This window comes from Anser brachyrhynchus (genome assembly GCF_964034855.1).
Source record: "Anser brachyrhynchus genome assembly, chromosome: Z".
NCBI lineage: Eukaryota > Metazoa > Chordata > Aves > Anseriformes > Anatidae > Anser > Anser brachyrhynchus.
Window position 1 is genome coordinate 51,066,121 of NC_137697.1, and position 27,888 is coordinate 51,094,008.

The 27,888-nt window shown below is 52.3% G+C and overlaps 2 long non-coding RNA genes across 3 annotated transcripts in view; both read right to left on the reverse strand.

Annotated features, from left to right (window-relative positions):
• LOC308185589 overlaps positions 1–27,888 on the reverse strand; it is a 656,808-nt gene that overhangs the window by 277,637 nt on the left and 351,283 nt on the right. The gene's annotated exons all lie outside the window — the stretch shown is intronic.
• Positions 12,584–27,314, reverse strand: LOC308185591. The gene is made up of 2 exons (XR_013943490.1): positions 26,701–27,314; positions 12,584–15,338 (listed from the first exon to the last, which is right to left on the reverse strand). It is a non-coding gene; the product is annotated as an uncharacterized lncRNA (long non-coding RNA).

Sequence of the window (27,888 nt, forward strand, 5' to 3'; positions counted from 1 at the left end):
ACCACTGGGGATGCAGTGCAGTGAGTCCAGAGAGAGCACTGGCACCACTGGGGGTGCACTGCAGTGAGTCCAGAGAGTGCACTGGCACCACTGGGGATGCACTGCAGTGAGTCCAGAGAGTGCACTGGCACATGTGGGGATGCACTGCAGTGAGTCCAGAGAGTGCACTGGCACCACTGGGGATGCAGTGACGCGAGTCTAGAGAGTGCACTGGCACAACTGCGGATGCACTGCAGTCATTCCAGAGAGTGCACTGGCACCACACGGGATGCGGTGCAGTGTGTCCAGAGAGTGCACTGGCACCACTGGGGATGCGGTACCGGGAGTCCAGAGAGTGCTTTGGCACAACTGGGGATGCACTGCAGTGAGTCCAGAGAGTGCACTGGCACCACTGCGGATGCCCTGCAGTGAGTCCAGAGAGTGCACTGTCACCACTGGGGATGCAGTACAGTAGGTCCACAGAGTGCACTGGCACCACGGGGGATGCAGTGCAGTGAATCCAGTGAGTGCACTGGCACCACTGGGGATGCAGTGCAGTGAGTCCAGAGAGTGCACTGGCACCACTGGGGATGCACTTCAGTGAGCCCAGAGAGTGCACTGGCACCACTGGAGATGCGGTCCAGTGAGTCCAGTGAATGCACTGGTAGCACTGGGGATGCAGTGCAGTGAGTCCAGAGAGTGCTCTGGCACCATTGGTGATGCAGTATAGTGAGTCCAAAGAGTGCACTGGCACCACTGGGGATGCAGTGAAGTGAGTCCAGAGAGTGCACTGGCACCACTGGGGATGCACTTCAGTGAGTCCAGAGAGTGCACTGGCACCACTGGGGATGTAGTGCAGTGACTCGAGAGAGTGCACTTGCACCACTGGGGATGCAGTGCAGTGAGTCCAGAGAGTGCACTGGCACCACTGGTGATGCACTGCAGTGAGTCCAGAGAGTGCACTGGCACCACTGGGGATGCAGTGCAGTGAGTCCAGAGAGTGCACTGGCACCACTGGCGATGCAGTGCAGTAAGTCCAGAGAGTGCACTGGCACCAACGATGATGCAGTACAGTGAGTGCACTGGCACCACTGGGGATGTAGTGCAGTGACTCGAGAGAGTGCACTGGCACCACTGGGGATGCAGTGCAGTGAGTCCAGAGAGTACACCAGCACCACTGGGGATGCAGTGCAGTGAGTCCAGAGAGTGCACTGGCACCACTGGGGATGCAGTACAGTGAGTCCAGAGAGTGCACTGGCACCACTGGGGATGCAGTGCAGTGAGTCCAGAGTGTGCACTGGCACCACTGGGGATGCAGTGCAGTGAGTCCAGAGAGTGCACTGGCACCACTGGGGATGCAGTGCAGTGAGTCCAGAGAGTGCACTGGAACCACTGGTGATGCAGTATAGTGAGCCCAGTGAGTGCACTGGCACCACTGGGGATGCAGTGCAGTGAGTCCAGAGAGTGCACTGGCACCACTGGGGATGCACTGCAGTGAGTTCAGAGAGTGCACTGGCACCACTGATGATGCAGTACAGTAAGTCCAGTGAGTGCACTGGCACCACTGGGGATGTATTGCAGTGACTCGAGAGAGTGCACTGGCACCACTGGGGATGCAGTGCAGTGAGTCCAGAGAGTGCACTAGCACCACTTGGGATGCAGTGCAGTGAGTCCAGAGAGTGCACTGGCACCACTGGGGATGCAGTGAAGTGAGTCCAGAGAGAGCACTGGCACCACTGGGGATGCAGTACAGTGAGTCCAGAGAGTGCACTGGCACCACTGTGGATGCGGTGCCGGGAGTCCAGAGAGTGCACTGGCACCACTGGGATGCACTGCAGTTACTCCAGAGTGCACTGGCACCACTGGGGATGCAGTGCAGTGAGTCCAGAGAGTGCACTGGCACCACTGGGGATGCAGTGCAGTGAGTCCAGAGAGTGCACTGGCACCACTGGGGATGTAGTGCAGTTAGTCCAGAGAGTGCACTGGCACCACTGGGGATGGAGTGCCGCGAGTCCAGAGAGTGCACTGGCACCACTGGGGATGCGGTGCCGGAGGTCCAGAGAGTGCATTGGCACCACTGGGGATGCACTGCAGTGAGTCCAGAGAGTGCACTGGCACCACTGGGGATGCACTGCAGTGAGCCCAGAGAGTGCCCTGGCACCACTGGCGATGCGGTGCCGGGAGTCCAGAGAGTGCTTTGGCACCACTGGGGATGCACTGCAGTTACTGCAGAGAGTGCACAGGCAACACTGGGGATGCATGCAGTGAGTCCAGAGAGTGCACTGCCACCACTGGAGATGCAGCGCAGTGACTCCAGAGAGTGCAATGGCACCACTGGGGATGCGGTGCAGTAAGTCCAGAGAGTGCACTGGCACCACTCAGGGTGCGGTGCCGGGAGTCCAGAGAGTGCACTGGCACCACTGGGATGCACTGCAGTTACTCCAGAGTGCACTGGCACCACTGGGGATGCAGTACAGTGAGTCCAGAGAGTGCACTGGCAGCACTGGGGATGCAGTGCAGTGAGTGCAGAGAGTGCACTGGCACCACTGGGGATGCAGTACAGTGAGTCCAGAGAGTGCTCAGGCACCACTGGGGATGCAGTGCAGTGAGTCCAGAGAGTGCACTGGCACCACTGGGGATGCAGTGCAGTGAGTGGAGAGAGTGCACTGGCACCACTCAGGGTGCAGTGCGGTGAGTCCAGAGAGTGCACTGGCACCACTGGGGATGCAGTGCAGTTTGTCCAGAGAGTGCACTGGCACCACTGGGGATGCAGTGCAGTGAGTCCAGAGAGTGCACTGGCACCACTGGGGATGCAGTGCAGTGAGTCCAGAGGGTGCACTGGCACCACTGGGGATGCACTTCAGTGAGTCCAGAGAGTGCACGGGCTCCACTGGGGATGCAGTACAGTGAGTCCAGAGAGTGCACTGGCACCACTGGGGATGCAGTGCAGTGAGTCCAGAGAGTGCACTGGCCCCACTGGGGATGCACTGCAGTGAGTCCAGAGAGTGCTCTGGCACCACTGGGGATGCAGTGCAGTGAGTCCAGAGAGTGCACGGGCACCACTGGGGATGCAGTGCAGTGATTCCAGAGAGTGCACTGGCACCACTGGGGATGCAGTGCAGTGAGTCCAGAGATTGCACTGGCACCACGGGGGATGCACTTCAGTGAGTCCAGAGAGTGCACTGGCACCACTGGTGATGCACTGCAGTGAGTCCAGAGGATGCACTGGCACCACAGGTGATGCACAGCAGTGAGTCCAGAGAGTGCACTGGCACCACTGGGGATGCACTGCAGTGAGTCCAGGGAGTGCACTGGCACCAGAGGGAATGCACTGCAGTGAGTCCAGTGAGTGCACTGGCACAACTGGGGATGCACTGCAGTGAGTGCAGAGAGTGCACTGGCACCAGTGGGGATGCAGTGCAGTGAGTCCAGAGAGTGCACTGGCACCACTGGGGATGCACTGCAGTGAGTCCAGAGAGTGCACTGGCACATGTGGGGATGCACTGCAGTGTCTGCAGAGAGTGCCCTGGCACCACTGGGGTTGCAGTGTAGTGAGTCCAGAGATAGCACTGGCACCACTGGGGATGCAGTGCAGTGAGTCCAGAGAGTGCACTGGCACCACTGGGGATGCAGTGCAGTGAGTCCAGAGAGAGCACTGGCACCACTGGGGATGCACTGCAGTGAGTCCAGAGAGTGCACTGGCACCACTGGGGATGCACTGCAGTGAGTCCAGAGAGTGCACTGGCACATGTGGGGATGCACTGCAGTGAGTCCAGAGAGTGCACTGGCACCACTGGGGATGCAGTGACGCGAGTCTAGAGAGTGCACTGGCACAACTGCGGATGCACTGCAGTCATTCCAGAGAGTGCACTGGCACCACACGGGATGCGGTGCAGTGTGTCCAGAGAGTGCACTGGCACCACTGGGGATGCGGTACCGGGAGTCCAGAGAGTGCTTTGGCACAACTGGGGATGCACTGCAGTGAGTCCAGAGAGTGCACTGGCACCACTGCGGATGCCCTGCAGTGAGTCCAGAGAGTGCACTGTCACCACTGGGGATGCAGTACAGTAGGTCCACAGAGTGCACTGGCACCACGGGGGATGCAGTGCAGTGAATCCAGTGAGTGCACTGGCACCACTGGGGATGCAGTGCAGTGAGTCCAGAGAGTGCACTGGCACCACTGGGGATGCACTTCAGTGAGCCCAGAGAGTGCACTGGCACCACTGGAGATGCGGTCCAGTGAGTCCAGTGAATGCACTGGTAGCACTGGGGATGCAGTGCAGTGAGTCCAGAGAGTGCTCTGGCACCATTGGTGATGCAGTATAGTGAGTCCAAAGAGTGCACTGGCACCACTGGGGATGCAGTGAAGTGAGTCCAGAGAGTGCACTGGCACCACTGGGGATGCACTTCAGTGAGTCCAGAGAGTGCACTGGCACCACTGGGGATGTAGTGCAGTGACTCGAGAGAGTGCACTTGCACCACTGGGGATGCAGTGCAGTGAGTCCAGAGAGTGCACTGGCACCACTGGTGATGCACTGCAGTGAGTCCAGAGAGTGCACTGGCACCACTGGGGATGCAGTGCAGTGAGTCCAGAGAGTGCACTGGCACCACTGGCGATGCAGTGCAGTAAGTCCAGAGAGGGCACTGGCACCAACGATGATGCAGTACAGTGAGTGCACTGGCACCACTGGGGATGTAGTGCAGTGACTCGAGAGAGTGCACTGGCACCACTGGGGATGCAGTGCAGTGAGTCCAGAGAGTACACCAGCACCACTGGTGATGCAGTGCAGTGAGTCCAGAGAGTGCACTGGCACCACTGGGGATGCACTTCAGTGAGTCCAGAGAGTGCACTGGCACAACTGGGGATGCACTTCAGTGAGTCCAGAGAGTGCACTGGCACCACTGGTGATGCAGTACAGTGAGTCCAGTGAGTGCACTGGCACCACTGGGGATGTAGTGCAGTGACTCGAGAGAGTGCACTTGCACCACTGGGGATGCAGTGCAGTGAGTCCAGAGAGTGCTCTGGCTCCACTGGTGATGCACTGCAGTGAGTCCAGAGAGTGCACTGGCACCACTGGGGATGCAGTGCTGTGAGTCCAGAGAGTGCACTGGCACCACTGGGGATGCACTGCAGTGAGTCCAGAGAGTGCACTGGCACCACTGGGGATGCAGTGCAGTGAGTCCAGAGACTTCACTGGCACCACTGGGAATGCAGAGAAGTGAGTCCAGAGAGTGCACTGGCACCACGGGGGATGCAGTGCAGTGAGTCCAGAGAGTGCACTGGCACCACTGGAGATGCAGTGCAGTGAGTCCAGAGAGTGCACTGGCACCACATGTGATGCAGTGCAGTGAGTCCAGAGAGTGCACTGGCACCACTGGTGATGCAGTACAGTGAGTCCAGAGAGTGCACTGGCACCACTGGGGATGCAGTGCAGTGAGTCCAGAGAGTGCACTGGCACCACTGGGTATGCAGTGCAGTGAGTCCAGAGAGTGCACTGGCACCGCTGGGAATGCAGTGCAGTGAGTCCAGAGAGTGCACTGGCACCGCTGGGGATGCGGTGCCGGGAGTCCAGAGAGTGCACTGGCACCACTGGAGATGCAGTACAGTGAGTCCAGTGAATGCACTGGCAGCACTGGGGATGCAGTGCAGTGAGTCCAGAGAGTGCACTGGCACCACTGGTGATGCAGTATAATGAGTCCAGTGAGTGCACTGGCACCACTGGGGATGCAGTGACGCGAGTAAAGAGAGTGCACTGGCACCACTGGGGATGCACTGCAGTGAGTTCAGAGAGTGCACTGGCACCACTGATGATGCAGTACAGTAATCCAGTGAGTGCACTGGCACCACTGGGGATATAGTGCAGTGACTCGAGAGAGTGCACTGGCACCACTGGGGATGCATTGCAGTGAGTCCAGAGAGTGCACTGGCACCACTGGGGATGCAGTGCAGTGAGTCCAGAGAGTGCACTGGCACCACTGGTGATGCAGTGCAGTGAGTTCAGAGAGTGCATTGGCACCACTGGGGATGCACTGCAGTGAGTCCAGAGAGTGCACTGGCACCACTGGGGATGCACTGCAGTGAGTCCAGAGAGTGCACTGGCACAACTGGGGATGCAGTGCAGTGAGTCCAGAGAGTGCACTGGCACCACTGGGGATGCAGTGCAGTGAGTCCAGAGAGTGCACTGGCACCACTGGGGATGCACATCAGTGAGTCCAGAGGGTGCACTGGCACCACTGGGGATGGAGTGCCGCGAGTCCAGAGAGTGCACTGGCACCACTGGGGATGCGGTGCCGGAGGTCCAGAGAGTGCATTGGCACCACTGGGGATGCACTGCAGTGAGTCCAGAGAGTGCACTGGCACCACTGGGGATGCACTGCAGTGAGCCCAGAGAGTGCCCTGGCACCACTGGCGATGCGGTGCCGGGAGTCCAGAGAGTGCTTTGGCACCACTGGAGATGCACTGCAGTTACTGCAGAGAGTGCACAGGCAACACTGGGGATGCATGCAGTGAGTCCAGAGAGTGCACTGCCACCACTGGAGATGCAGCGCAGTGACTCCAGAGAGTGCAATGGCACCACTGGGGATGCGGTGCAGTGAGTCCAGAGAGTGCACTGGCACCACTCAGGGTGCAGTGCGGTGAGTCCAGAGAAAGCACTGGCACCACTGGGGATGCAGTGCAGCGAGTCCAGAGAGTGCACTGGCACCACTGGGGATGCACTGCAGTGAGTCCAGAGAGTGCACTGGCACCACTGGGGATGCCCTGCAGTGAGTCCAGAGAGTGCACTGGCACCACTGGGGATGCAGTGCAGTGAGTCCAGAGAGTGCACTGGCACCACTGGGGATGCAGTGCAGTCAGCCCACTGAGTGTACTGGCACCACTGGGGATGCACTGCAGTGAGTCCAGAGAGTGCACTGGCACCACTGGGAATGCAGTGCAGTGAGTCCAGAGAGTGCACTGGCACCACTGGGGATGCAGTGCAGTGAGTCCAGAGAGTGCACTGGCACCACTGTGGATGCGGTGCCGGGAGTCCAGAGAGTGCACTGGCACCACTGGGATGCACTGCAGTTACTCCAGAGTGCACTGGCTACACTGGGGATGCAGTACAGTGAGTCCAGAGAGTGCACTGGCAGCACTGGGGATGCACTGCGGTGAGTCCAGAGAGTGCTCAGGCAACACTGGGGATGCAGTGTAGTGAGTCCAGAGAGTGCACTGGCACCACTGGGGATGCAGTGCAGTGAGTCCAGAGAGTGCACTGGCACCACTCAGGGTGCAGTGCGGTGAGTCCAGAGAGTGCACTGGCACCAGTGGGGATGCAGTGCAGTGAGTCCAGAGAGTGCACTGGCACCACTGGGGATGCACTGCAGTGAGTCCAGAGAGTGCACTGGCACCACTGGGGATGCAGTGCAGTGAGTCCAGAGAGTGCACTGGCACCACTGGGGATGCACTTCATTGAGTCCAGAGAGTGCACGGGCTCCACTGGGGATGCAGTACAGTGAGTCCAGAGAGTGCACTGGCACCACTGGGGATGCACTGCAGTCAGTCCAGAGAGTGCACTGGCACCACTGGGGATGCAGTGCAGTGAGTCCAGAGAGTGCTCTGGCACCACTGGGGATGCAGTGCAGTGAGTCCAGAGAGTGCACGGGCACCACTGGGGATGCAGTGCAGTGATTCCAGAGAGTGCACTGGCAACACTGGGGATTCAGTGCAGTGAGTCCAGAGAGTGCACAGGCACCACTGGGGATGCAGTGCAGTGAGTCCAGAGATTGCACTGGCACCACGGGGGATGCACTTCAGTGAGTCCAGAGAGTGCACTGGCACCACTAGTGATGCACTGCAGTGAGTCCAGAGGATGCACTGGCACCACAGGTGATGCACAGCAGTTAGTCCAGAGAGTGCACTGGCAACACTGGGGATGCACTGCAGTGAGTCCAGGGAGTGCACTGGCACCAGAGGGAATGCACTGCAGTGAGTCCAGTGAGTGCACTGGCACAACTGGGGATGCACTGCAGTGAGTGCAGAGAGTGCACTGGCACCACTGGGGATGCAGTGCAGTGAGTCCAGAGAGTGCACTGGCACCACTGGGGATGCACTGCAGTGAGTCCAGAGAGTGCACTGGCACATGTGGGGATGCAGTGCAGTGTCTGCAGAGAGTGCCCTGGCACCACTGGGGTTGCAGTGTAGTGAGTCCAGAGATAGCACTGGCACCACTGGGGATGCAGTGCAGTGAGTCCAGAGAGTGCACTGGCACCACTGGGGATGCAGTGCAGTGAGTCCAGAGAGAGCACTGGCACCACTGGGGATGCACTGCAGTGAGTCCAGAGAGTGCACTGGCACTACTGGGGATGCAGTGCTGTGAGTCCAGAGAGTGCACTGGCACCACTGGGGATGCAGTGCAGTGAGTCCACAGAGTGCACTGGCACCACTGGGGATGCAGTGCAGTGAGTCCAGAGAGTGCACTGGCACCACTGGGGATGTACTGCAGTGAGTCCAGAGATTGCACTGGCACCACTGGGGATGCAGTGCAGTGAGTCCAGAGAGTGCACTGGCACCACTGGGGATGCACTGCAGTGAGTCCAGAGAGTGCACTGGCACCACTGGGGATGCAGTGCAGTGAGTCCAGAGAGTGCACTGGCACCACTGGGGATACAGTGCAGTGAGTCTAGAGAGTGCACTGGCAACACAGGGGCTTCAGTGCAGTGAGTCCAGAGATTGCACTGGCACCACTGTGGATGCAGTGCAGTGAGTCCAGAGAGTGCACTGGCACCACTGATGATGCAGTACAGTGAGTCCAGTGAGTGCACTGGAACCACTGGGGATGTAGTGCAGTGACTCGAGAGAGTGCACTGGCACCACTGGGGATGCAGTGCAGTGAGTCCAGAGAGTACACTGGCACCACTGGTGATGCAGTGCAGTGAGTCCAGAGAGTGCACTGGCACCACTGGGGATGCACTGCAGTGAGTCCAGAGAGTGCACTGGCAGCAGTGGGGTTGCAGTGCAGTGAGTCCAGAGAGTGCACTGGCACCACTGGGGATGCACTGCAGTGAGTCCAGAGATTGCACTGGCACCACTGGGGATGCAGTGCAGTGAGTCCAGAGAGTGCACTGGCACCACTGGGGATGCAGTGCAGTGAGTGCAGAGAGTGCACTGGCAACACTGGGGTTGCAGTGCAGTGAGTCCAGAGAGTGCACTGGCACCACTGGGGATGCAGTGCAGTGAGTCCAGAGTGTGCACTGGCACCACTGGGGATGCAGTGCAGTGAGTCCCGAAATTGCACTGGCACCACTGGGGATGCACCTCAGTGAGTCCAGAGAGTGCACTGGCACCACTGGTGATGCACTGCAGTGAGTCCAGAGAGTGCACTGGCACCACTGGGGATGCAGTGCAGTGAGTCCAGAGAGTGCACTGGCACCACTGGAGATGCAGTACAGTGAGTCCACAGAGTGCACTGGCACCACTGGGGATGCAGTGCAGTGAGTCCAGAGAGTGCACTGGCACGACTGGGGATGCAGTGCAGTGAGTGCAGAGAGTGCACTGGCACCACTGGGGATGCACTTCAGTGAGTCCAGAGAGTGCACTGGCACCACTGGGGATGCAGTGCAGTGAGGCCAGAGATTGCACTGGCACCACTGGGGATGCAGTGCTGTGACTCCAGAGAGCGCACTGGCACCACTGGGGATGCAGTGAAGTGAGTGCAGAGAGTGCACTGGCACCACTGGGGATGCACTGCAGTGAGTCCAGAGAGTGCACTGGCACCACTGGGGATGCAGTGCAGTGAGTCCACAGAGTGCACTGGCACCACTGGGGATGCCCTGCAGTGAGTCCAGAGAGTGCACTGGCACCACTGGGGATGCACTACAGTGAGTCCAGGGATTGCACTGGCACCACTGGGGATGCAGTGCAGTGAGTCCAGAGAGTGCACTGGCACCACTGGGGATGCACTGCAGTGAGTCCAGAGAGTGTACTGGCACCACTGGGGATGCACTGCAGTGAGTGCAGTGAGTGCACTAGCTCACTGGGGATGCAGTGCAGTGAATCCAGTGAGTGCACTGGCACCACTGGGGATGCAGTGCAGTGAGTCCAGAGAGTGCACTGGCACCACTGGGGATGCACTGCAGTGAGCCCAGAGAGTGCACTGGCACCACTGGAGATGCAGTACAGTGAGTCCAGTGAATGCACTGGAACCACTGGGGATGCAGTGCAGTGAGTCCAGAGAGTGCACTGGCACCACTGGTGATGCAGTACAGTGAGTCCAGTGAGTGCACTGGCACCACTGGGGATGCAGTGCAGTGAGTCCAGAGAGTGCACTGGCACCACTGATGATGCAGTACAGTGAGTCCAGTGAGTGCACTGGCACCACTGGGGATGCACTGCAGTGAGCCCAGAGAGTGCACTGGCACCACTGGGGATGCAGTGCAGTGACTCCAGAGAGTGCACTGGCACCACTGGGGATGCACTGCAGTGACTCTAGAGAGTGCACTGGCACCACTGGAGATGCAGTACAGTGAGTCCAGTGAATGCACTGGAACCACTGGGGATGCAGTGCAGTGAGTCCAGAGAGTGCACTGGCACCACTGGGGATGCACTGCAGTGAGTCCAGAGAGTGCACTGGCACCACTGGGGATGCAGTGCAGTTAGTCCAGAGAGTGCACTGGCACCACTGATGATGCAGTACAGTGAGTCCAGAGAGTGCACTGGCACCACCTGTGATGCAGTACAGTGAGTCCAATGAGCGCACTGGCACCACTGGGGATGCAGTGCTGTGACTCCGGAGAGCGCACTGGCTCCACTGGGTATGCAGTGCAGTCAGTCCAGAGAGTGCACTGGCACCACTGGGGATGCCCTGCAGTGAGTCCAGAGAGTGCACTGGCACCACTGGGGATGCACTACAGTGAGTCCAGGGATTGCACTGGCACCACTGGGGATGCAGTGCAGTGAGTCCAGAGAGTGCACTGGCACCACTGGGGATGCAGTGCAGTGAGTCCAGAGAGTGTACTGGCACCACTGGGGATGCAGTGCAGTGAGTCCAGAGAGTGCAGTGGCACCACTGGGGATGCAGTGCAGTGAGTCCAGACAGTGCACTGGCACCACTGGGGATGCAGTGCAGTGTGTCCAGAGAGTGCACTGGCACCACTGAGGATGCAGCGCAGTGACTCCAGAGAGTGCACTAGCACCACTGGGGATGCAGTGCAGTGAATCCAGTGAGTGCACTGGCACCACTGGGGATGCAGTGCAGTGAGTCCAGAGAGTGCACTGGCACCACTGGGGATGCAGTGCAGTGAGTCCAGAGAGTGCACTGGCACCACTGGGGATGCAGTGCAGTGAGTCCAGAGAGTGCACTGGCACCACTGGGGATGCACTTCAGTGAGTCCAGAGACTTCCTAACCCAAGCAGCTGCTTCCGCCCTGGTCCTATTCTCTAGCATAACCAATGCCTGAGTCACCGGCCAATGAGACATCACACAAAGAAACCACCCAACCTCCTGTCTACTACTGACAGCAGCAATCGCTATTAAACTGGGCCTAGTGCCATTTCACTTCTGATTCCCAGAAGTACTACAAGGATCGCCACTAATAACAGCCCTGCTACTCTCGACCCTCATAAAATTCCCCCCACTAACCCTGCTCCTACTAACATCCAAATCCCTCGACCCAGCTCTACTCACCGCCATGGCCCTAGCCTCAACAGCACTAGGAGGCTGAATAGGACTGAACCAAACACAAACACGCGAAATCCTAGCCTTCTCGTCCATCTCCCACTTAGGCTGAATCGCCATCATCCTAGTTTACAGCCCCAAATTGGCCTTACTTACCTTCTACCTATACACAATCATAACATCAGCCGTATTCCTAGCCCTTAACAAAATCAAAGCCCTTAACCTATCCATGATCACAACCTCATGAACAAAAACCCCAGTGCTAAACGCCACCCTAATACTAGTACTTTTATCCCTAGCAGGCCTCCCCCCATTAACAGGCTTTATACCAAAGTGACTTATCATCCAAGAACTAACTAAACAGGAAATAACACCAGCAGCCATGGCAATTGCCATGCTATCACTGCTCAGCCTCTTCTTCTACCTACGCCTCGCATACCACTCAACAATTACCCTTCCCCCCAACTCCTCTAACCACATAAAACAATGATACACTAGCAAAGCCCCAAGCACACCTACTGCGGTCCTTGCCTCACTATCAATCCTCTTACTTCCCCTGTCCCCAATAATACATGCCATTGTCTAGAAACTTAGGATAACACCCCAAACCGAAGGCCTTCAAAGCCTTAAATAAGAGTTAAACCCTCTTAGTTTCTGCACATTAAGACTTACAGAATATTAACCTGTATCTTCTGAATGCAAGTCAGACGCTTTAATTAAGCTAAAGCCTCCCTAGACAGATGGGCTTCGATCCCACAAAACTCTAGTTAACAGCTAAATGCCTAAACCAATTGGCTTCTGCCTACAAAGACCCTGACGCACCCTAGTGCGCATCGATGAGCTTGCAACTCAACATGAATTTCACTACAGAGCCGATAAGAAGAGGAATTAAACCTCTGTAAAAAGGACTACAGCCTAACGCTTCAACACTCAGCCATCTTACCCGTCACCTTCATCAACCGATGACTATTTTCCACTAACCATAAGGATATTGGCACCCTGTACCTCATCTTCGGGGCATGAGCAGGAATAGTCGGCACCGCACTCAGCCTATTAATCCGCGCAGAACTAGGACAACCAGGAACTCTCCTAGGCGACGACCAAATCTACAATGTAATCGTTACCGCTCACGCCTTTGTAATAATCTTCTTTATAGTCATACCCATCATGATCGGAGGATTCGGCAACTGATTAGTCCCCCTCATAATCGGTGCCCCCGACATAGCATTCCCGCGAATAAACAACATAAGCTTTTGACTCCTCCCCCCATCATTCCTCCTCCTACTAGCCCCATCCACTGTAGAAGCTGGCGCCGGCACAGGCTGAACTGTCTACCCTCCCCTAGCAGGTAACTTTGCCCGCGCCGGAGCTTCAGTAGACCTGGCTATCTTCTCACTCCACTTAGCCGGTATCTCCTCCATCCTTGGGGCCATCAACTTTATCACCACAGCCATCAACATAAAACCCCCCGCACTCTCACAATACCAAACCCCACTATTTGTCTGATCCGTACTAATTACCGCCATCCTACTCCTTCTATCACTCCCCGTACTCGCCGCCGGTATTACAATATTACTAACTGATCGAAACCTAAACACCACATTCTTCGACCCCGCTGGAGGAGGAGACCCAATCCTGTACCAACACCTATTCTGATTCTTCGGACACCCAGAAGTCTATATTCTGATCCTACCGGGGTTCGGAATCATCTCACACGTAGTCACGTACTACTCAGGCAAAAAGGAGCCCTTCGGCTACATGGGAATAGTCTGAGCCATACTAACCATCGGCTTCCTAGGATTCATCGTCTGAGCTCACCACATGTTTACAGTAGGAATAGACGTTGATACCCGAGCCTACTTTACATCAGCCACTATAATCATTGCCATCCCTACCGGAATCAAAGTATTTAGCTGACTAGCCACCCTGCACGGAGGAACAATCAAATGAGACCCCCCCAATACTATGAGCTCTAGGATTTATCTTCCTATTTACCATCGGAGGATTAACAGGAATCGTTCTTGCAAACTCTTCCCTAGACATCGCCCTGCACGACACGTACTACGTAGTTGCCCACTTCCACTACGTCCTATCCATAGGCGCCGTCTTTGCCATTCTAGCAGGATTTACTCACTGATTCCCACTACTCACTGGGTTTACCCTACACCAAACATGAGCAAAAGCCCACTTCGGGGTAATATTTACAGGAGTAAACCTAACGTTCTTCCCCCAGCACTTCCTAGGCCTAGCAGGAATACCCCGACGATACTCGGACTATCCCGACGCCTACACACTATGAAACACCATTTCCTCCATCGGCTCCCTAATCTCAATAGTAGCCGTAATCATACTAATATTCATCATCTGAGAAGCCTTTTCGGCCAAACGAAAAGTCCTACAACCAGAACTAACTACCACAAACGTTGAATGAATCCACGGCTGCCCTCCCCCATACCATACTTTCGAGGAACCGGCCTTCGTCCAAGTACAAGAAAGGAAGGAATCGAACCCTCACATGCTGGTTTCAAGCCAACTGCATTCACCGCTCATGCTTCTTTCTTATGAGACGTTAGTAAACCAATTACATAGCCTTGTCAAGACTAAATCACAGGTAAAAATCCTGTACATCTCATGTGGCCAACCACTCCCAACTAGGATTCCAAGACGCCTCATCACCCATCATAGAAGAACTCGTTGAATTCCATGACCACGCCCTAATCGTTGCCCTAGCTATCTGCAGCCTAGTTCTCTACCTTTTAGCCCACATACTAACAGAAAAACTCTCGTCCAATGCTGTAGACGCCCAAGAAGTAGAGCTGATCTGGACAATCCTACCTGCTATCGTCCTGGTACTCCTCGCCCTCCCATCCCTACAAATCCTCTACATAATGGACGAAATCGATGAACCAGACCTCACCCTAAAAGCCATCGGCCACCAATGATACTGAAGCTACGAATACACAGACTTCAAAGACCTATCATTCGACTCCTACATAGTGCCCACCCCAGACTTACCCAACGGCCACTTCCGACTGCTAGAAGTTGACCACCGCGTAGTTATCCCAATAGAATCCCCCATCCGCGTAATCATTACTGCAGGAGACGTACTCCACTCCTGAGCAGTCCCAACGCTCGGAGTTAAAACAGACGCAATCCCAGGCCGACTAAACCAAACTTCATTCATTACCACCCGGCCTGGGATTTTTTACGGACAATGCTCAGAAATTTGCGGGGCTAATCACAGCTACATACCCATTGTAGTAGAATCAACCCCACTCCCACATTTCGAGGCCTGATCGTCCCTTCTATCATCATCCTAATCATTAAGAAGCTATGCAACAGCACTAGCCTTTTAAGCTAGCCAAAGAGGGACTTCCCCCTCCTTAATGATATGCCACAGCTTAACCCCGCACCATGATTTTCAATCATAATTATAACCTGATTAACTCTAGCACTCCTCATCCAACCAAAACTACTAGCCTTCACCACAACCAACCCCCCATCAAATAAGACCTCCCTCACTACCAAACCCACACCATGATCCTGACCATGAACCTAAGCTTCTTTGACCAATTTTCCAGCCCCAATCTATTCGGCATCCCCTTAATCCTACTATCCCTACTCTTCCCAGCCCTACTATTCCCGTCCCCAAACAACCGATGAATCAACAACCGCCTTTCTACTATCCAAACATGACTCCTTCACCTAATCACAAAACAACTAATAGTCCCACTCAACAAAAATGGCCACAAATGAGCCATAATATTTACATCCCTAATAATCATACTTCTTACAATCAACCTTCTAGGCCTCCTTCCATATACATTCACCCCAACCACCCAACTATCTATGAACATAGCCCTAGCCTTCCCACTATGGCTCGCCACACTACTAACAGGCCTACGAAACCAACCATCAGCCTCTTTAGCCCACCTATTACCCGAAGGTACCCCTACACCCCTAATCCCCGCACTAATCCTGATCGAAACAACCAGCCTACTAATCCGCCCCCTAGCCCTCGGAGTCCGCCTTACAGCCAACCTTACAGCAGGACACTTACTCATCCAACTCATCTCTACAGCCTCCATTGCATTAATACCCACCCTTCCCGCAGTATCCATCCTAACAATAATCATCCTACTACTCCTAACCATCCTAGAAGTAGCAGTAGCCATAATCCAGGCCTACGTCTTCGTGCTCCTTCTAAGCCTATACTTACAAGAAAACATCTAATGGCACACCAAGCACACTCATACCACATAGTTGACCCAAGCCCTTGACCAATCTTCGGGGCAGCCGCCGCCCTACTCACAACCTCAGGATTAATCATGTGATTCCACTACAACTCATCCATACTACTAACCCTAGGCCTCATCTCAATACTCCTAGTAATACTCCAATGATGACGAGACATTGTACGAGAAAGCACCTTCCAAGGCCATCACACTCCCACAGTCCAAAAAGGCCTACGATACGGCATAATCCTTTTCATCACATCCGAAGCATTCTTCTTCTTAGGGTTCTTCTGAGCGTTCTTCCACTCGAGCCTGGCCCCAACCCCAGAACTAGGAGGCCAATGACCCCCAACAGGAATCAAACCACTCAACCCGATAGAAGTCCCCCTACTAAACACAGCCATCCTACTAGCCTCAGGCGTTACCGTAACGTGAGCCCATCACAGCATCACAGAAGGAAACCGAAAACACGCCATCCACGCCCTAACCCTAACGATCCTCCTGGGATTCTACTTCACAGCCCTACAAGCAATAGAATACCACGAAGCCCCATTCTCAATCGCCGATAGCGTCTACGGATCTACCTTCTTCGTTGCCACTGGATTCCACGGACTCCACGTAATCATCGGATCCTCCTTCCTGACCGTCTGCCTCTTCCGACTGATCAAGTTCCACTTTACATCAGACCACCACTTCGGATTCGAGGCAGCAGCCTGATACTGACACTTCGTAGACGTCATCTGACTATTCCTCTACATAACCATCTACTGATGAGGATCTTGCTCTTCTAGTATATTAATTACAATTGACTTCCAATCTCTGGAATCTGGTATAAACCCAGAGGAGAGCAATGAACGCACTCATGTTCATATTCGCCCTATCATCAATCCTAAGCGCCGCCCTAACCGCATTAAACTTCTGACTCGCCCAAATAAACCCCGACTCAGAGAAACTCTCACCGTACGAATGTGGATTCGACCCACTTGGATCTGCTCGATTACCATTCTCAGTCCGATTCTTCCTCAGTAGCCATCCTGTTCGTCCTATTCGACCTAGAAATCGCCCTCCTACTCCCCCTGCCATGAGCCGTCCAACTCCAATCCCCCCTAATGACCCTCACCTGAACTGTAGTGATCCTCCTTCTCCTAACACTCGGACTGGCCTACGAGTGAATTCAAGGGGGCCTAGAATGAGCAGAATAACAGAAAGTTAGTCTAACCAAAAAGATAGCTGGTTTCGACCCAGCAGATTACAGCCAACCCTGTAACTTTCTTATGTCGCCCCTACATTTAAGCTTCTACTCAGCCTTCATTTTCAGCGGACTAGGACTAGCCTTCCACCGAACCCACCTAGTATCCGCCCTACTATGCCTTGAAAGCATAATATTATCGATATTCGTAGGCCTATCAATATGATCCATCGAAAACCAAGTCTCCTCATTCACCATGGTACCAATTCTCATGCTAACCTTCTCAGCGTGTGAGGCGGGCACAGGCCTGGCCATCCTAGTAGCCTCCACCCGCACACATGGCTCCGACCATCTACACAACCTAAACCTCCTGCAATGCTAAAAATCATCCTACCCACAATCATACTTCTTCCAACAGCCCTGCTGTCTCCACCAAAATTTCTATGGACTAACACCACCTTATACAGCCTCCTAATCGCTGCCCTAAGCCTACAGTGATTAATCCCAACCTACTACCCCTACAAATTTTTATCCAACTGAACAGGAATTGACCAAATCTCATCCCCCCTCCTAGTACTATCCTGCTGACTACTCCCACTCATAATCATAGCAAGCCAAAACCACCTGCAACAAGAACCCCTACAACGCAAACGAATCTTTATCTCAACCTTAGTCGCAGTCCAGCCATTCATCCTACTAGCCTTTTCCACCACAGAACTAGCACTATTTTACATCTCATTTGAAGCAACCCTCATTCCCACCCTAATCTTAATCACCCGATGGGGGAACCAACCAGAACGCCTAAGCGCTGGCATCTACCTGCTATTCTACACGCCAGTAAGCTCTCTACCCCTGCTAATCACAATCATACACCTATACGTGAAAATTGGCACCCTGCACCTGCCAACCCTACAACTAACCCACCCAACCCTATCCACCTCATGGACAGGAATACTATCAGGTCTAGCACTGCTCGTAGCATTCATAGTAAAAGCCCCACTATACGGCCTACACCTCTGACTGCCAAAAGCCCACGTAGAAGCACCCATCGCAGGCTCAATACTCCTCGCCGCCCTACTACTAAAGCTAGGAGGATACGGAATTATACGAGTCACTCTATTTATGGGCCCACTGTCCAACCTCCTGCACTACCCCTTCCTAACCCTGGCCCTATGAGGCGCCCTAATGACTAGCTCAATCTGCCTACGACAGACAGACCTAAAATCACTAATCGCTTATTCATCCGTTAGCCACATAGGCCTAGTTATCGCCGCAGGAATAATCCAAACCCACTGATCATTCTCAGGGGCAATGATCCTAATAATTTCCCATGGACTAACTTCCTCCATACTATTCTGCCTAGCCAACACAAACTATGAACGTACGCACAGCCGAATTCTACTACTCACACGAGGCCTACAACCTCTCCTACCACTCATAGCTACCTGATGATTGCTGGCCAATCTAACAAACATAGCCTTACCCCCAACAACAAACCTCATAGCAGAGCTAACCATTATAATCACCTTATTCAACTGATCTGCCTTCACGATCATCCTAACAGGAATCGCAACCCTACTAACCGCCTCCTACACCTTATTCATACTACTAATGACCCAACGAGGCTCAATCCCCTCCCACATCACATCTATGCAAAACTCAACCACGCGAGAACACCTGCTCATAACACTCCACATTATCCCAATATTCCTCCTAATCCTCAAACCCGAACTGATCTCCGGAATCCCCTCATGCAAGTATAGTTTAAACCAAACATTAGACTGTGATTCTAAGAATAGAAGTTCAAACCTTCTTACCTGCCGAGGGGAGGGTTTAACCAACAAGAGCTGCTAACTCTTACATCTGAGCCTAAAACCTCAGCCCCCTTACTTTTAAAGGATAACAGCAATCCACTGGTCTTAGGAACCACCCATCTTGGTGCAAATCCAAGTAAAAGTAGTGAACCCCACACTACTAATCAACTCCCTCACACTACTCACGCTGACAATCCTCCTAACCCCAATCGTCCTGCCATTTCTATTTAAAAACTTTAAAAACACCCCACAAGCCACCACCCGCGCTGTTAAAACCGCATTCCTAATTAGCCTAGCCCCTACAACCGCATTCATCTACTCGGGAGTAGAATCTGTCACCTGCCACTGGGAGTGAAAATTCATTATAAACTTTAAAATCCCCCTGAGCCTAAAAATAGACCAATACTCAATAACATTTCTTCCAATCGCCCTATTTGTAACATGATCAATCCTACAATTCGCCATATGATACATGGCCTCAGAGCCATACGTAACAAAATTTTTCACCTACCTACTGACATTCCTAGTCGCCATACTCCTCCTAACAACCGCAAACAACATATTCCTCCTATTCGTAGGCTGGGAAGGAGTAGGAATCATGTCCTTCCTTCTCATCGGCTGATGACAAGGCCGAGCAGATGCCAACACCGCCGCCCTACAAGCCGTAATCTACAACCGAATCGGAGACATCGGACTGATCCTGAGCATAGCATGACTAGCTTCAACATTCAACACCTGAGAGATCCAACAAGCCGTACACCCCCACCAAACCCCAATCCTCCCCCTCATAGGATTAATCCTCGCAGCCGCAGGAAAATCCGCCCAATTTGGACTCCACCCATGACTGCCCGCAGCAATAGAAGGCCCCACCCCAGTATCAGCCCTACTGCACTCCAGTACCATAGTAGTAGCCGGAATCTTCCTGCTCATCCGCATGCACCCCCTGCTAGCCACCAACCAGACAGCCCTAACTGCCTGCCTATGCCTAGGTGCTCTATCAACCCTATTCGCTGCCACATGCGCCCTAACCCAAAATGACATCAAAAAAATCATTGCTTTCTCAACATCCAGCCAACTAGGACTAATAATAGTCACTATCGGACTAAACCTCCCACAACTAGCCTTCCTACACATCTCAACCCATGCCTTCTTTAAAGCCATACTATTCCTATGCTCAGGGTCTATCATCCACAACCTAAACGGAGAACAAGACATCCGAAAGATAGGAGGCCTACAGAAAATACTCCCAGTCACTACTTCCTGCCTAACCATCGGAAACCTGGCGCTGATAGGAACCCCATTCCTAGCCGGATTCTACTCAAAAGACCTCATCATCGAAAGCTTAAACACATCATACCTAAATACTTGAGCCCTACTCCTAACCCTTATAGCCACAGCATTCACCGCAACCTACAGCATCCGCATAACCATCCTAGTCCAAGCTGGACAAACCCGAATCCCCCCAATAGTATCAATAAACGAAAACAACCCACTAATCACCGCCCCCCCTAACCCGACTCGCCCTAGGCAGCATTACAGCAGGAATAATCATTACCTCTTTCATCACACCAACCAAAACCCGCCCAATAACCATACCCCTTATCACCAAAACCGCTGCCATCCTCATAACAATCCTGGGAATCATCCTAGGCCCCTCATGTACAGGGCCACACCCCTCTAACGGCGCAAGCTTACATAGAAACATTATTAACAGACCTAGACAGATACAAAAACCCCTACAAGACCACGTATTAACTAACCCTGTTAACCCGACTCAGGAGCGCCTATAAGAGCGATTAAAATCTGTGAAAGGAACTCGGCAAATTAATAAGGCCCGACTGTTTACCAAAAACATAGCCTTCAGCAAATTAAACAAGTATTGAAGGTGATGCCTGCCCGGTGACTTAGGTTTAACGGCCGCGGTATCCTAACCGTGCAAAGGTAGCGCAATCAATTGTCCCATAAATCGAGACTTGTATGAATGGCTAAACGAGGTCTTAACTGTCTCTCACAGATAATCAGTGAAATTGATCTCCCCGTGCAAAAGCGGGGATGTGAACATATGACGAGAAGACCCTGTGGAACTTAAAAATCAACGACCACCGCGAATCCTCAATCAACCCCACTGGGGCCACTACCATCGCAGAGCCTGGTCGATATTTTTCGGTTGGGGCGACCTTGGAGGAGAACAAATCCTCCAAAAACAAGACCATACCTCTTTACCTAGAGCTACCCCTCAAAGTGCTAACAGTGACCAGACCCAATATAATTGATTAATGGACCAAGCTACCCCAGGGATAACAGCGCAATCCCCCTCAAGAGCCCATATCGACAGGGGGGTTTACGACCTCGATGTTGGATCAGGACATCCTAATGGTGCAGCCGCTATTAAGGGTTCGTTTGTTCAACGATTAACAGTCCTACGTGATCTGAGTTCAGACTGGAGCAATCCAGGTCGGTTTCTATCTATGACACACTCTCCCCAGTACGAAAGGACCGGGAAAGTGGGGCCAATACCACAAGCACGCCCCCCCCCCCCCCCTCTAAGCAGTGAAACCAACTAAACCGTGAAGAGGGCCTTCCCCCACCACTTTCAATCCTAGAAAAGGACCAGCTAGAGTGGCAGAGCCCGGCAAGTGCAGAAGGCTTAAGCCCTTTCCCCAGAGGTTCAAATCCTCTCCCTAGCTTCACCCATGATTCAAATAACAACACTAAGCTGCCTCGTTATATCCCTCCTATACATCATCCCAATCCTGATTGCCGTAGCCTTCCTAACCCTAGTAGAACAGAAAATCCTAAGCTACATACAATCCCGCAAAGGCCCTAACGTTGTAGGGCCTTTTGGCCTACTTCAACCATTTGCGGACGGACTGAAACTATTTACCAAAGAGCCCATCCGACCCTCTACCTCTTCCCCACTTCTATTCATTCTGATACCAATACTAGCCCTTGTCCTAGCCCTCACCACTTGAGCACCACTACCACTCCCATTTCCCCTAGCAGATCTAAACCTCGGAGTTCTCTTCCTAATAGCCATGTCAAGCCTAGCCGTCTACTCAGTCCTATGATCAGGCTGAGCCTCGAACTCAAAATACGCACTAATCGGAGCCCTACGGGCAGTAGCACAGACCATTTCATACGAAGTGACACTGGCCATAATCCTGCTATCAATAATCATACTAAGCGGAAGCTACACACTCAGCTCCTTTGCCGTCGCACAGGAGCCTCTATACTTCATTTTCTCCTCATGACCCCTAGCAATAATATGATACGTATCCACCCTAGCAGAGACAAACCGAGCTCCTTTTGACCTCACAGAGGGTGAATCTGAGCTAGTCTCAGGGTTTAACGTTGAATACGCCGCAGGACCCTTCGCCTTATTCTTCCTAGCTGAATATGCGAACATTATGCTAATAAATACACTTACAGCCATCATATTCCTAAACCCAAGCGCCCTAGGGCCACCCACAGAACTATTCCCCGTCATCCTAGCCACAAAAGTCCTCCTACTATCTTCTGGTTTCTTATGGGTCCGAGCTTCATACCCACGATTCCGATATGACCAACTAATGCACCTACTATGAAAAAACTTCCTACCCCTCACACTAGCTCTGTGCCTCTGACACATCAGCATACCTATCTGCTATGCAGGCCTACCTCCTTACATAAGGAAATGTGCCTGAACTACAAAGGGTCACTATGATAAAGTGAACATAGAGGTATAACAGCCCTCTCATTTCCTGTTGACCTTAGAAAAGTAGGAATTGAACCCACACAAGAGAAATCAAAATTCTCCATACTTCCCTTATATTATTTTCTAGTAGAGTCAGCTAATCAAGCTATCGGGCCCATACCCCGAAAATGATGGTTTAACCCCCTCCTCTACTAATGAACCCTTACGCGACCCCAATCATAACCTTCAGCCTCATCTTGGGCACCACAATCACAATTTCCAGCAACCACTGAGTTCTGGCCTGGACAGGACTGGAGATCAACGCACTAGCCATCATTCCCCTAATTGCCAAATCCCACCACCCACGAGCAGTAGAAGCCGCAACGAAATACTTCCTAACCCAAGCAGCTGCTTCCGCCCTGGTCCTATTCTCTAGCATAACCAATGCCTGAGTCACCGGCCAATGAGACATCACACAAATAAACCACCCAACCTCCTGTCTACTACTGACAGCAGCAATCGCTATTAAACTGGGCCTAGTGCCATTTCACTTCTGATTCCCAGAAGTACTACAAGGATCGCCACTAATAACAGCCCTGCTACTCTCGACCCTCATAAAATTCCCCCCACTAACCCTGCTCCTACTAACATCCAAATCCCTCGACCCAGCTCTACTCACCGCCATGGCCCTAGCCTCAACAGCACTAGGAGGCTGAATAGGACTGAACCAAACACAAACACGCGAAATCCTAGCCTTCTCGTCCATCTCCCACTTAGGCTGAATCGCCATCATCCTAGTTTACAGCCCCAAATTGGCCTTACTTACCTTCTACCTATACACAATCATAACATCAGCCGTATTCCTAGCCCTTAACAAAATCAAAGCCCTTAACCTATCCATGATCACAACCTCATGAACAAAAACCCCAGTGCTAAACGCCACCCTAATACTAGTACTTTTATCCCTAGCAGGCCTCCCCCCATTAACAGGCTTTATACCAAAGTGACTTATCATCCAAGAACTAACTAAACAGGAAATAACACCAGCAGCCATGGCAATTGCCATGCTATCACTGCTCAGCCTCTTCTTCTACCTACGCCTCGCATACCACTCAACAATTACCCTTCCCCCCAACTCCTCTAACCACATAAAACAATGATACACTAGCAAAGCCCCAAGCACACCTACTGCGGTCCTTGCCTCACTATCAATCCTCTTACTTCCCCTGTCCCCAATAATACATGCCATTGTCTAGAAACTTAGGATAACACCCCAAACCGAAGGCCTTCAAAGCCTTAAATAAGAGTTAAACCCTCTTAGTTTCTGCACATTAAGACTTACAGAATATTAACCTGTATCTTCTGAATGCAAGTCAGACGCTTTAATTAAGCTAAAGCCTCCCTAGACAGATGGGCTTCGATCCCACAAAACTCTAGTTAACAGCTAAATGCCTAAACCAATTGGCTTCTGCCTACAAAGACCCTGACGCACCCTAGTGCGCATCGATGAGCTTGCAACTCAACATGAATTTCACTACAGAGCCGATAAGAAGAGGAATTAAACCTCTGTAAAAAGGACTACAGCCTAACGCTTCAACACTCAGCCATCTTACCCGTCACCTTCATCAACCGATGACTATTTTCCACTAACCATAAGGATATTGGCACCCTGTACCTCATCTTCGGGGCATGAGCAGGAATAGTCGGCACCGCACTCAGCCTATTAATCCGCGCAGAACTAGGACAACCAGGAACTCTCCTAGGCGACGACCAAATCTACAATGTAATCGTTACCGCTCACGCCTTTGTAATAATCTTCTTTATAGTCATACCCATCATGATCGGAGGATTCGGCAACTGATTAGTCCCCCTCATAATCGGTGCCCCCGACATAGCATTCCCGCGAATAAACAACATAAGCTTTTGACTCCTCCCCCCATCATTCCTCCTCCTACTAGCCCCATCCACTGTAGAAGCTGGCGCCGGCACAGGCTGAACTGTCTACCCTCCCCTAGCAGGTAACTTTGCCCGCGCCGGAGCTTCAGTAGACCTGGCTATCTTCTCACTCCACTTAGCCGGTATCTCCTCCATCCTTGGGGCCATCAACTTTATCACCACAGCCATCAACATAAAACCCCCCGCACTCTCACAATACCAAACCCCACTATTTGTCTGATCCGTACTAATTACCGCCATCCTACTCCTTCTATCACTCCCCGTACTCGCCGCCGGTATTACAATATTACTAACTGATCGAAACCTAAACACCACATTCTTCGACCCCGCTGGAGGAGGAGACCCAATCCTGTACCAACACCTATTCTGATTCTTCGGACACCCAGAAGTCTATATTCTGATCCTACCGGGGTTCGGAATCATCTCACACGTAGTCACGTACTACTCAGGCAAAAAGGAGCCCTTCGGCTACATGGGAATAGTCTGAGCCATACTAACCATCGGCTTCCTAGGATTCATCGTCTGAGCTCACCACATGTTTACAGTAGGAATAGACGTTGATACCCGAGCCTACTTTACATCAGCCACTATAATCATTGCCATCCCTACCGGAATCAAAGTATTTAGCTGACTAGCCACCCTGCACGGAGGAACAATCAAATGAGACCCCCCCAATACTATGAGCTCTAGGATTTATCTTCCTATTTACCATTGGAGGATTAACAGGAATCGTTCTTGCAAACTCTTCCCTAGACATCGCCCTGCACGACACGTACTACGTAGTTGCCCACTTCCACTACGTCCTATCCATAGGCGCCGTCTTTGCCATTCTAGCAGGATTTACTCACTGATTCCCACTACTCACTGGGTTTACCCTACACCAAACATGAGCAAAAGCCCACTTCGGGGTAATATTTACAGGAGTAAACCTAACGTTCTTCCCCCAGCACTTCCTAGGCCTAGCAGGAATACCCCGACGATACTCGGACTATCCCGACGCCTACACACTATGAAACACCATTTCCTCCATCGGCTCCCTAATCTCAATAGTAGCCGTAATCATACTAATATTCATCATCTGAGAAGCCTTTTCGGCCAAACGAAAAGTCCTACAACCAGAACTAACTACCACAAACGTTGAATGAATCCACGGCTGCCCTCCCCCATACCATACTTTCGAGGAACCGGCCTTCGTCCAAGTACAAGAAAGGAAGGAATCGAACCCTCACATGCTGGTTTCAAGCCAACTGCATTCACCGCTCATGCTTCTTTCTTATGAGACGTTAGTAAACCAATTACATAGCCTTGTCAAGACTAAATCACAGGTAAAAATCCTGTACATCTCATGTGGCCAACCACTCCCAACTAGGATTCCAAGACGCCTCATCACCCATCATAGAAGAACTCGTTGAATTCCACGACCACGCCCTAATCGTTGCCCTAGCTATCTGCAGCCTAGTTCTCTACCTTTTAGCCCACATACTAACAGAAAAACTCTCGTCCAATGCTGTAGACGCCCAAGAAGTAGAGCTGATCTGGACAATCCTACCTGCTATCGTCCTGGTACTCCTCGCCCTCCCATCCCTACAAATCCTCTACATAATGGACGAAATCGATGAACCAGACCTCACCCTAAAAGCCATCGGCCACCAATGATACTGAAGCTACGAATACACAGACTTCAAAGACCTATCATTCGACTCCTACATAGTGCCCACCCCAGACTTACCCAACGGCCACTTCCGACTGCTAGAAGTTGACCACCGCGTAGTTATCCCAATAGAATCCCCCATCCGCGTAATCATTACTGCAGGAGACGTACTCCACTCCTGAGCAGTCCCAACGCTCGGAGTTAAAACAGACGCAATCCCAGGCCGACTAAACCAAACTTCATTCATTACCACCCGGCCTGGGATTTTTTACGGACAATGCTCAGAAATTTGCGGGGCTAATCACAGCTACATACCCATTGTAGTAGAATCAACCCCACTCCCACATTTCGAGGCCTGATCGTCCCTTCTATCATCATCCTAATCATTAAGAAGCTATGCAACAGCACTAGCCTTTTAAGCTAGCCAAAGAGGGACTTCCCCCTCCTTAATGATATGCCACAGCTTAACCCCGCACCATGATTTTCAATCATAATTATAACCTGATTAACCCTAGCACTCCTCATCCAACCAAAACTACTAGCCTTCACCACAACCAACCCCCCATCAAATAAGACCTCCCTCACTACCAAACCCACACCATGATCCTGACCATGAACCTAAGCTTCTTTGACCAATTTTCCAGCCCCAATCTATTCGGCATCCCCTTAATCCTACTATCCCTACTCTTCCCAGCCCTACTATTCCCGTCCCCAAACAACCGATGAATCAACAACCGCCTTTCTACTATCCAAACATGACTCCTTCACCTAATCACAAAACAACTAATAGTCCCACTCAACAAAAATGGCCACAAATGAGCCATAATATTTACATCCCTAATAATCATACTTCTTACAATCAACCTTCTAGGCCTCCTTCCATATACATTCACCCCAACCACCCAACTATCTATGAACATAGCCCTAGCCTTCCCACTATGGCTCGCCACACTACTAACAGGCCTACGAAACCAACCATCAGCCTCTTTAGCCCACCTATTACCCGAAGGTACCCCTACACCCCTAATCCCCGCACTAATCCTGATCGAAACAACCAGCCTACTAATCCGCCCCCTAGCCCTCGGAGTCCGCCTTACAGCCAACCTTACAGCAGGACACTTACTCATCCAACTCATCTCTACAGCCTCCATTGCATTAATACCCACCCTTCCCGCAGTATCCATCCTAACAATAATCATCCTACTACTCCTAACCATCCTAGAAGTAGCAGTAGCCATAATCCAGGCCTACGTCTTCGTGCTCCTTCTAAGCCTATACTTACAAGAAAACATCTAATGGCACACCAAGCACACTCATACCACATAGTTGACCCAAGCCCTTGACCAATCTTCGGGGCAGCCGCCGCCCTACTCACAACCTCAGGATTAATCATGCGATTCCACTACAACTCATCCATACTACTAACCCTAGGCCTCATCTCAATACTCCTAGTAATACTCCAATGACGACGAGACATTGTACGAGAAAGCACCTTCCAAGGCCATCACACTCCCACAGTCCAAAAAGGCCTACGATACGGCATAATCCTTTTCATCACATCCGGAGCATTCTTCTTCTTAGGGTTCTTCTGAGCGTTCTTCCACTCGAGCCTGGCCCCAACCCCAGAACTAGGAGGCCAATGACCCCCAACAGGAATTAAACCACTCAACCCGATAGAAGTCCCCCTACTAAACACAGCCATCCTACTAGCCTCAGGCGTTACCGTAACGTGAGCCC